Source organism: Echinops telfairi, unplaced genomic scaffold, assembly GCF_000313985.2.
Source record: "Echinops telfairi isolate 266 unplaced genomic scaffold, ASM31398v2 ScPeMD7_7467;HRSCAF=8505_1, whole genome shotgun sequence".
Classification (NCBI taxonomy): Eukaryota; Metazoa; Chordata; class Mammalia; order Afrosoricida; family Tenrecidae; genus Echinops; species Echinops telfairi.
Window position 1 is genome coordinate 16098293 of NW_022111368.1, and position 7286 is coordinate 16105578.

Here is a 7286-nt window from a genome sequence, read left to right on the forward strand (position 1 = left end):
AGTGGTATTTTGTGTCAATCATTGCAAATGGTTCCCTCTTCCTCCCCTCCTCTCTCCACCTTCTCCCTACCCTCCAAGTATCTCTACTCCCATTCCTGTTCCTGGATTCCATGTGTCTTGTGCTCTTATCTCTAATCTGTACCTATGCACATGCTCCGGTCTAGCCTGCAGTGAAAGGCAGGACTGGGGTCATGGTGTTGGGGGCAAGGAAGCCTCAAGGAACTAGAGGAATATTGTGTGTTTCACTGGTGCTCTACTGCACCCTGGTTGACTCATCCCTTCCTTGTGACCATTCTGTGAGGGGTATTCCCTTGTCTATGGATGGGTTCTGGATCTCTGCTCTGACCCCATGTGCTCCTTTTGTATTGTTTTATCTATGTGGCAGATAATATTGGTTAGTTTGCTAATGCTGAACCATCTTTGAGTAACTGATTTGAATCCCTCTTGACCAAATGATGAATTGTCATTTTTGAACAAGTCAATAAAAGACGCCAAAAACCTCCCAATCTAGCAAAATGAAATTGTAGCCCAGTGGTATCTTTGCCTAGTTTGGGTATCAGTGTTAAGTTTGTCTCATAGAGTAAATTTGAGGGTGTTCCAGTCTTTTTTATGTTACGGAATATTTTGAGTAGACTTGATATCACTGCTTCTATGAATGTTTGGTAGAGTTGACCAGTGCAGACATCTGAGCTACGATTCCATTTTGTTAGGAGCTTTTTTTTTTAATGACTTGTTCAATTTTCATTTTGTTATGGGTCTGCTCAAAATTTAAAAAAAAATCAGATTGCGTTAGTTTGAATAGAAAATACGTTCTTAGAAATGTGTCCATTTCTGCTAGGTTTCTAGATTTTGGGGGTACAACTCTTCGTTCTCTTATTAAACCTTTTATTTCAGTTGACTCGGTTGTGTCATTTCTCATTTTATTTCTTATTCATGTAATTTAAAAATAAACATTAAGCTACTTTTAAAAACATGTAGCAGTGACAGCATAAACTGTATCCTAAAGAGGAACAGACTGCACACAGCCCAACCAAGTCATTATACAAAGATGTCAACAAATAAGCAAAACTAGCAGTAAGAGATATCACTGGGGATAGTAGCATCCAGAGATGCTAAGCTGCTAAAATAATATCTAAAATGTTCCTCTTTAGACAACAACAAAAAATTATGGGATTTAAAAATATGTAGTGTGTGTATTTGTTGTTGTTGGTAGGTGCCATCCGGTCAGTTCTGACCCACAGATAACCTGTGGACAAGAGCACAGCACACTGGAGAGTCCTGGGTGACACTGGTGTTAGGTTGGAACCCATTGCTTCAGTCACTGTGCCAATCCATCTTCTTCCGTTCATCTCTTTCACTGCCCTTGTACTTTACCACGCTTGATGCTCTTCTCCCGGGACTTGTCTCTCCTGACAATAATGTCCAAAATAGGTGAGAGGAAGTCTCTCCATCCTCTCTTCTAAGGAGCATTCTAGTTGGACTTATTCCAAGACAGATTTATTTGCTCTTCTGGCAGTCCATGGTACTTTCAGTACTCTTCACTAGCACCATAATTCAAATGCATCCAATTGTAGGTCTTCTTTAGTCTACATCTGACATTCACATGTGTGAGAATTGATGGAAAATACAATGGCTGGGGTGACGGGCACCTTAGTCCTCAAAATGGCAGCCTTGTTCTTCAACACTTTAAAGAAGTCTTATGCAGCAGATTGGCCAAATGCAAAATGTTCTTTTATTTGTTTTTGACTGCTACTTCCATGAGCATTTATTACAGATCCAAGCAAGATGAAATCCTTTATAACTTCAATCCTATCTCCATTTGCTGTGATGTTATCTATCGGTCCAGTTGTGATATATAGTATATGCTATATATGGGTAGGTTTTTTTCACATAGAGCTAGCTGTTGGTGGGCTGTACTCAACTTTCAGCTAGCTGCCCAGTGCTTAACCACGGTGTCACCAGGTCTCCAGAACTGATGAATAGACAACAATAGAATTTTGTTTCATCATCTAAAAGGAGTTAAATAACAATATCTTCTAAAATATTTATTGACTTTGAAAACTTTAGAAAAATAAAAGAAAGCAGACACACAAAAACTATGATTCCATCATCAGTTCATTAATATAAAATGTACAAATGTGCTTGACAAAATGTATGTATGGATTGTGATAGGAACTGTAAGAGACCCCAGTAAAATGATTAAAAAAAGAAAAGAAGAAAAGAAGGAAGACCCTTAATAAGGGTTGCAGCAAAAGGCTTAAACATAGCAATGATTGTGAGGATTGCATAAAATCAGGCAATATGTCATTTTGTTGCTGTGCGTTGGAACCAACTCAACAGGGCTAATAAGAACAATAGCAGAACCAACTTTGAACCCACCAGTGTCTCCAGGAGCTAAAGACCTGGAGATTTGTTACTGTAATGAGTATATCCTAAAAAGCCTGTGGAGCAGTTATGCTCTTTTATATAAGGTCAATATAAGTTGAAACTCTTGGGCTGTGCACATTTTATTATAATATTTTACTTTGTCTTATCAAGCTGTCCCTTTGAAATTTTCTGTTTAACTCTTCGACTTCATCATTTCTTCCCTTGCCTTAGTTGCTCTATGATTAAGAGTGAGTTTGAGTCTCTTCTGACATCCATTTTGGTTTCTTTCTTTCTGTCTTTTAACTTACCAATTTCTTTTTTCATGAATGATATTCTTGATATCCTCCCCCAGGTCATCAGGTTTTCTGTTATTAGTGTTCAATGCAGCAAATTCATTCTTGAGATTTTCTTGAAATTCAAGTGGTATAGACCCAAGGTGGTATTTTTCCATAAATGGAGAAAGGATTGAACTTGTCAAGGATTTAATCTTTCTTTCATCCAGAATCAAGGCTCATGGAAGCAGCAGTCAAGATATTGAAGGATAGTTGCATTGCATAAATCTGCTGCACAAGACCTCACTGAAATGTTGAAAAGCAGGAAAGTTACTTTGAGGACTAAGATGGGCCTGACTCAAGCCATAGTGTTTTCAGTTGCCTCATATTGCATGTTAAAGTTGGCCATTGAATGAGGAAGACAGAAGAAGAATCAATGAGTTTGGAAAAAGAATACTGAATGTACCATGGACTGCCAAAAAAACAAACAAAACTGTCTTGGAAGAAGAACAACCAGAGTGCTCCTTAGGGGCAAGGATGGTGAGACTTCAACTTCCATACTTTGGACTTGCTTGGTAAAGCAGTGAAAGAGAGGAAGGAGCTCAGTGAGATGGATGAACACAGTGGCCATGGGTTTCAGTATAGGAACAGTTGTGAGGATGGCACAGGACTGGGCAGTTTTTCCTTCTGTTGCACATAAGGTTCTTATGGGTCAGAACCAACTCATTGACACCTAACAACAACAGAAGTGGAAATCAACTCCACAACACCAATCGCTCCCAACAGCAAAGGAATTTTAGTGAAATCCAGTGAACTAGCTAAAGACATTTGGATTTGACTCATCATTGATGAAAATATGTTTAAACAAAACAAACCAAAAAAACTGTTGTCATCGAATCAATTCCAACTCATGGTGACTCCTTATGTGTTAGAGTAGAAATGAGTTCCACAGGTTGTTTCAATGGTTTTTTTTTTTTTTTTTTAAGTTTTAGAAGTAGTTCCCCAGTTATTTCTTCTTTAACAGTTTTTAAGAGACTTGAATTACCAGCATTTTAATTAGAATTAACTAAGTGAATTAAATTAAGCATTTGTACCACCTTAGGATTCCTATGAAGGTAATAGGAATATTGAGTTCTAACAACAAGAAATGACAAACACATGCCTGCATTCAAGGTATGGAAATATAGCAAGGATTTAGGAAATGCATTACACAGCAAGAGTTTAGAGCACTAAAGTCAATTGGAGATTACAAATTCCAAAATATGAAAAGGATGCAAATCCTAATGTGAAATTTAAAAAAATCTGCCAAACAAAGAAACATCTACAAATTACTTTTGCTCCAATGGGAAAATCAAGCTACATGATAGTTTTTGATTTGCAGAAAAGTTGGGGATAGATAGTACAGAGAATTTGCATATTGCCCATATACAATTTTCCCTATTATTGATACATTAGTATGGAATATTCATCATTCTTACTGAATCAGTACTGATACATTATTACTAACTAAAATGTGTATACTATTATTTTTTTAGATTGAATCTAATTTAGTTTTTCTGTACCAGCAACTCTTCAGGAGAACAAACTACATGACCTGTCTTATAAAGAATTGCACGGCTGAGTCAACTATACAGAAAATCTTTAATTATTGCTTCCTAATTCATTTTACATTCTCTAAAACACACTTTCTTTTTCTAAGCACTGAATTATAACCCACTGTGTCAAATATGAATTCTCATCTCTTTAATCAATAGTTCAAATGTATATAAATCCTTTGATGAATCAGGGATACTCTCCATTTAACTACAAATTTCCCAGTACATATTGATAGCTTGCATTTGAAAAATGACTTGATAGTTGATTTGTTGAAAAGGAAAAAAATTCTAATGAAGGAAAGTTCATTTCTGGTAAGAATTATAGGGTGAAACCTAGTGCATAGAAAAAATTCCATCAGACAAAAGCACATTGACTCCAGTTCCTTGGATAGCAGTATTCTTCAATAGGTCTTTCTATGAATGGATTTATAGTACTGTTTGGGAGGGAAAGGAAAAAATGTGGAAAAGTTATTACAATTCAGCCAGGCTTTATTCACTAACTGTCCACTGTTTCCTTATATATATATATACATACCCTGGGAGGTTCCCAAAAGGATGGGTTTCTATTTCTTAATGCTTCCACCTGAAAGAGCCCACAGGAGTGATGTCAATTCATAAATCACAAAAAAAGACCGTGTCTTTAGCTGGTGCTTCTACTATAATTTACAGCCTTAAGTGATTGATCTGTTCAGAGCTTGATAATCCTCGATGTGATTTTGGATTGGTTGATGGACTATTAAAGATGAGTCCAGAGACTCTTCATTATGAAGAAGCAGAGTGGACCTAAAGCAAAAAAGCCTATGGCTTTATCTAGAAATGACTTTTTAGATAATAATGGTGGATTTGAGATTAAAAGAAAGTTAGGAAAGCCATCAAAATTTTTATTCCCTGCAAAATGTTTGTATTCGTTTCTTTTATCAAAAAAAGAAAGAAAATCAAAAAAACTTTTCTGCTGAGAATGATTAAAGCACAAAAATTGTAATAATTTGGGACCATGTGAGAAAAGCAAACATTTAACTTGATGTCCTGTATGCCTCTAGGGTGAGATGAATCTTCTAATTTGATTGCTTTATATTGCTGATAGCCCTTTTCTCTTTAGGATTCATATTATGATGATAATTTTTAAAAACAGTAGAACTGAAATATTAGCTATCATGTCTGCAATTGCAAATAATGAAAAGCTTTTAAAGATTTCAAAATTTATGTGCAAAGCCTTCTCCCTAGACTGCCCCTAACCACACTGCAAAATGATTTCTTTTTACTACTCTCTTCCAGAAAATTATCCTTGCAAGTAGTTTTCCTTTAGGCTTAGCATCCTATATAAATTATTGTTATTTCATAGTAACATTAAGTTTATTATTTGAGTTCCAACAATGAGCTGAAAGTATCACCTGGATAAAGTGTTCTGTTAAAACTTGAATGGTTAACTACTCTTCAAAAACCATTTATATTGAAAATCTTAATTCTCAGGAAAATGGGAAAGAAAGTTTTGAGATGATGATGTCATACCCCTCCCCCCCATTTTGATCAGGTCTTGTGATGGCTAAGGTTTTGGTTAATTTAGCTAGGCCATGAATTTTTGAGTTTGGTATCTATTATGTAATCATTCTCAGCTTTGTGATCTGATGTGAGCAACCTAGGTAGTGGGTGGCATGGCTTGCCATATATACAGCTTCCCAATAATAACTATGCTGGTTTTGCTTAGATTTGCTATGGCCCAGTCTTACTGGTCATAAACAATTTCATTTGTTTAGTAAGAATTGTCAATGGCAAGACATTTAAATGAAAGATCTAGTAAACTTAAGCACCATTATAACTTTCTCCTACTATCTTCCAAATTGCACTCTGTGATAATACATGGAAATGTTTTTTCTACTGATAAGAACAAAATAAATAACCTAACTCACTGCCGTTGAGTCAATGGCGACTTACAGCGACGGCGTAGGACGTGTTAGTGCTGCCCCTGCAGGATTCTTTATGGGAGAGAGTCTTCTCCCATGGATTGGCTAGTGGTTTTGTACTCCCGATCTTGAGGTTAGCAGCCCATATGTAAGTCAATTCACCCCACAATTTTAAATAAGTTTGCCAGCAATCGCCTGAAATGTAGCCTCTTACATGTAGCCTCTTTTGTTAAAAGCCACCACCTTTTAAAAAAACCCTGTTCCCTAGATTAAAGGGTCTATCAACATGTTTTCCAACTTCGGGTGTTGTTTAGGAAAGAAAACCTATTTCTTCAAATTAAAAAATGTTGCAGCATGAATAATATTACTACACTAGTATCTAAATTCATGTATTATTTTTATTCTATAATTATTACAGTTATCAGTGAATTACAGTAATACAGTCGTTTTTTCTCTGATAGCTTTAGTAATATATAGTTGAAGTATATATTTCTTCTAATCATTTATTCTAATCATTCAAGGGTTGGAATAAATAAATATCTTGTTACTGACTATCATAATAGATTACTCATCTTATCTAAAGGAAATCTAAATCTAAGGTGAAAAATAGAAGCAAGAATATTTTAGAGGGTGGGTACTAAATTTGTGAAATACCTATTTAGAAATTAAAAAGAACCATACAGACCCCATTTCCTCCTTTATACTTCCTCTTAATACTGTAGACTACTACACAGTGTTACTTCCACAACTGACTGAGGGCAAAATAGTGAGACTACATGAAAAGCTAAGGAGATTGCCAACTAAGTTTTGGTTGTTGTTGAATAGTCAATGAAACACAAGTAAGCATCTTTCTGCTATTCTCTGCTTGGAAACGAGATCTATCTTACATCAGCAATGCTATCCCTTGTTCCCATCCTCTTCAGAATCAGGTCTGAACTTCTGGCAGTTCCCTGGGATTGTGCTGCTGTAACAGCTGTTGGATGACCTTAAATAAAGTTTTCTATTCAGCCCCTTGACTTCACTCTTTCTTCCATTTGCTTCAGCAGCTCTACAATTAATAGCAAGTTCGAGAGTCTCTTCTGACACCCACTTTAATCTTTTCTTTCTTTCCTGTCTTTGTAATGACCCTTTGTTTCTTCCCACAGGCCATC